This window comes from Equus asinus, chromosome 18, assembly GCF_041296235.1.
Source record: "Equus asinus isolate D_3611 breed Donkey chromosome 18, EquAss-T2T_v2, whole genome shotgun sequence".
NCBI lineage: Eukaryota > Metazoa > Chordata > Mammalia > Perissodactyla > Equidae > Equus > Equus asinus.
In genome coordinates, this window is record NC_091807.1 from 38,281,752 (window position 1) to 38,286,930 (window position 5,179).

Below are 5,179 nucleotides of genomic sequence, written 5' to 3' on the forward strand. Positions count from 1 at the left end.
CTAACATCCTCCTTTGTCTTTAGCTGAAGATGATATTTAAGGTGATGGCTTTGGCCATTTTGATGAGTTACTCAGTTTGCCTGAGCCTCTCCCATGTATACATGTTCTAAAGTTTTGTTTAACTTTCTCCTGTTATTCTGTCTCATGTGAATTTAATTTGTTCTCTGGCCAGAAGAACCCAGAGCTGGTAAAGGAAATGTCTTCCTCCCCCATACCTGGTTCTTTCCACCACATCCCCAACGATTGTTAGCTCAGCGACGTAGAGAGTAGATTTTAGGGAATTCAAAAGAAATTGAAAGCAGATCCCACCCTTAGGAAATGTATTGTTTGCCAAAAGCAAAAACATACTGGACCATCAAAACTGCAAAGAAAATGTGTAAGATGGCCCAAACTGGAGCCTCCACATGATTCCTTGAACCCATCTACACAGGGGGAAGGGAGATTTCTCCGTATGGAGGAGAAATTCCTCATGGTTGCCCATCTTTTCAGGGCTGCTGCTTGCAGGGACTCTGGCTGGTTTTTGCTACAGGTGCCATGTGGACATTTGTTGGGTTTGAAGCAAGCATAATTTTCACATTGACCTGCTTCATATCCACCATCATTTCAGTGTTTCAAAGACCGCTTTTTCCCTGCTGTAGTGTATTCATCTCTTTAAGCATTTAATCCACCAGGGAATTGGAAGCAAAGCGTGACACCACAAAGAATGCCAACGTCCACAGGCCAGAGCCTACCTCAACAGCCAGTGCCTCCCCACAGCTCTTAGTTGTAAGGGTGCCCACATGTTCTCAAGACTCATAATAGCCCTCTTCTGCATATCAAATGGCAAGAAGCTAAATACCAAGGTTCATTAATAGATTACTCATACAGACAAAGCACTCAGAAGATATCTTAGTTTTGAATATCTTGAAGGGTTTAACCAAAACGTTAATATTTGTTGAACTCCTACAGGTGAATACGTCATTGAACAAAGAGTAATCAGTCAATATTTACTAAACATCTATTGTGTGCACAGGCTTCAGCCCAGGTGCTGTGGGAGGTTATAGAGGAAGAAGATGATGTGGTCACTACTGATAAGAAAGCTGTAGTCACAGAGGGGTCCTCAGAAACTCCACTCAGACCTGTGTATGGAATCCACACAGCCTTCCTCTTGCTGTAGCTACTGCCTTCCCGTGGCTCCACCTATTAAGAAGGATTGAGTAGGTGAATATGCTAATTTCAAGAATAAATTCACACATACACATGCAGCCTTGTGAGAGGAAAAGATGTGTGGGTTTTGGGACCTTGACGTTAGCACATCCTTCTTCCTGACAGAGGAAGCATTAGGGGAAGCTCTGAACTGGGCTCTGCCAGGCAGAACTGATGTCTTTGAGTCAATGGGGTGTGTTGCCTAAAACATGAGAAAGACGAATATGAATGAAGATGCAACAAGAAAATGTCTCTTCCTGGGGCATCGGGGCAGAGCGTAACAGTCCTGAGACTTGGAGCATACATGGTGGAAGAGACCCTGGATGGCCCCTGGGCAGAGGAGTCCCCAGTACTTGGCTTCCAATGGCAGCTGCTCAAGGACAGAGCACAGTGGTCATGGCCTGGCCTTTCACCTCCATCTTTGCTGTAGCCCAGGAAGGTTGAGAGAGGATGGTCCTGTAGGGTCTAGAGTCAAAAGACTGGGATTCAAGGTTTTGTGGGTTTCCCTGGACAGCTGAGCCCTGTTTCCTGATGGATAACCATGAGGCTTCCCTAGGTAGGTGTGAGGCTCAAGCAGCGCCCAGGGTAAATCACCATCGCTGGGCTAGTAGCTGGTGCTGTTGTCACCATTACAGGAGACCCAGACACAAGGACTGCTTATTACAGTTGGGATGGTCTTGAGATGCAAACTCTATAGACATTCTCGGCCCCTCATGACTCAGTTGTTGACTTGTCCAACTCACTAATCAGCCTCCTGGACTGTCTCCCCCTTTGGGTTTCATGCCTAAAGCAGTTGTCCACCCCTGGAGCAGATCCTTGGCTTCGTCTGCCCTTCCAGCCCTTCTCTTGAACTGCCACTGCTCAGCTCCCCAGTACCCCAACTGCGGGAGCATGGAAATCCTTGCAGTAGGGTGTCTGTGGCGGTAGGATGGATAAATGAAGAGAAGAAAGGACGCTGACCTGGCCTGAAGCTTGTGGGTGAGGAACCCAGTAACACAGCGCTGCATACTGAGGCCAGAAGTTAGTTTTCCAGCAAATTGCATGGCTCCGGGCAAGTGCCCAGTGGCTATTGAATAAGTGGAAAATCGTCCACAATGGAGGCTGAACACTGGCTTCTCATCACATTTTATGGCCCCTGGTAAAGCGAACTGAGAGCAGCTGGCAGGACCCCTGCACTGCTTTTATTTGCCGTAATGAGGATCGTTGGATGGTAATCCAGTGCGTTCACTCTGCCAAGGTACATTTTGCAGAACAACGCAGCCATAAAACAGAAAAGTTCAGAGGTTCTGGAGCTAATAAATAACTCCTGGGGTTGTTATGAGGTTCAAGACTGATAAGGAACGAAAAAGCAGGCATGGAGGCAGTGCCTCTCAAGCCTTTGGATACTTTTCACAGCAAACAAACCCTCTCAAACCCTTTTTCGGGAATTACCAAAAACGGTTTGCGGTAACATTGTATGGTATGAGATAAAGTGAATTGATATAAAAATATTTTATTTTAGATAAATGTTTCCTTAAAAATACAATAATTTTGATTATGGTCATTATTTTTCTTTTTAACATCGTTTTTACTTTTTTGGAGAAATGTCGATGTTTTCTATAAGATTTCTAGATCAATTCATCAGATAACTTAGCTGTTGAGGTACTGGAGGTGAATTTTCAGGATTATTAGACTCCTCATTAGCTCCCTGTATTTCTTGATCAGTATTCCTTTCGCTTTCTGCTTTTAACCAATAGTCATTATGATTAAAAATTGGTCAATATATTGCTAAAAATATAGAACTTTAAGACACTAACAATCAAAAGTGATTTAACTGCCAGGACACTGAGCTAAGAGCAGGGATGTGACCTGACATCAGACACAACAGAATTCAGATCAAAGCACTTACACCTGATGAAGGACACTTTATAAGCCACAATCACAACAAAGGTATAACAGTTATAAATATCTTTGCATCAATAAAGGGCTAGCAAGGGTATTCTGCTCTACAAACCGGCAAGAAGAGGGGATGCAGGCAGAAAGAGACAAAAATACAACTGATGCTATGTTGGGGACACCGTGCCGCGTGGATGGGACACCATTCCGGATATAAGGTAAGTCACGGGAACAAAAATGAGTAAGAAAATAGAGACTTAAATGATATAATCAATACGGTAGATCTTATAGACATATATATAAATCCAACTTCACATCCTGGCAGCGCAACTTCTTTTTAAGGGCACATGAAATATTCATAGCATTTAATCATATATTTGCTCGCCACGAAAGCAGTATGTTCCATCAGGTAGAAATGTTACAATCACTTGACAATCAAATGCAGCAAAACTAGTAAGCACATTTTTGAAAGGTTCTTACACATGGAAATTTATTCTACTAAACACTTGTGGCTAAAGGATAAACTAGAAACCAAAATAGTAGAATTTCTTAAAGATGATGATAATACAAACACCATATTTCTGAGTCTATGAAGAATGTTTAAAACAGAGATCAGAAAAAAATGCATATATTTGAACATATGTCAATAGCAAATAAAATAAATTCCCAACTCAGAAAGGTGGGAAAAGAATAGGAACAGAAACCGAAATAGCACAAAGGTAAAGAAATGAATGAGATGGCCAGGAGAAAAAGAGGAGATTTAAGTTATAACCCCAAATCTCAGTTCTTTTAAAAAATAAAATATGAAAACCACTAGCTAACCTAATCAAGGGGGAAAAAGGAGGAAAAAAACTCCAAATATACAAAATAAGATGACAAAGAGGAAACAATTGTTGAAACAGAGGAAACTTTAATAATCGTAAGAGGCCGCCCGGATAACTTTATGCAGCTAATTCTGAAAATCTAGATGAAATAGACAAGTTCCTAGGAAAATCACAGTTTAGCAAAATTGCCCCAGTAGGGACATAAAGATCAAATAAACCTTGGGAGAAATAGAGGACATTATCAAAGAGCGAAACTCTCCAGGCCCAGACGGTCCCACAGGATGTTCTAACGAAGATGTGAGTACCGTACAGCCCTAATGCTACATAAATTGTTCCAGAAAGTAAAAAACAAAGGAAAACGCCCAAATTCATACTAAAAAAATTAACTTGAAATATGTCATAAACCCAAAATGTAAGAGCTAAAACTATAAATCTTCTAGAAGAAAATATTGTAGAAAATCTTTGTGGCTTTGGATTAGGCAAAGATTTTTTCAGCTAGGACATGTATAGTGCGAATCATAAAAGAAAAACTGGACTTCATCAAAATTAAAGACATCTTCTCTTCTAAAGATACTGTTAAGGAAATGAGAAGGAAGAGAGAAAATATTTGCACAATGTATATCTGGTCAAGGACTTGTATGCAGAATCGATGAAAGACTCTTGCAACAGAATATTAAGAAGCCAGACACGTGATGATTGAAACCATATAAAAGATTTGAACAGACACTTTACCAGAGAAGATGTAAGAAAAAGACAAGCCCGTGAAAAGATACTCAGTGTCATTAGTTATTAGGGAAATGTAAATTAAAACGATAATGATTTACCATAGCACATACAGGAGCGTGGCTAACATTTAAAAGCTGGTAGAATCAAGTGCTGGAGAAGATGTGGAGAGAATCTGGAATTCTCATATGCTGGTGGGAAGGCAAAATGGTACACCCACTTTGGAAAACAATTTGTCAGATTCTTATAAAGTTAAACATAACACCTACCATGATAGCCAGCAATCCTACTAATAGACAGTTACCAAGAGAAGAGATATTTACCAAGTCCACTCAAGACTTGTACACAGATGTTCCTGGCAGTTTTATTCATAATAGTCAGGAACTGGAAACAACCCAAATGTCCATCAACTGGTCAACACCTTGTGAAATATCCCTCCTGTGGAATACTACTCAGCAAGGAAAAGGAATGCACGCCCCTTACGTGCAACAGCTGGGATAAATCTCAAAAGCAGCACGTTGTGAGAAAGAAGACAGACGCAAAGAGCCCACAGTGTATGATCAAACCTGGAC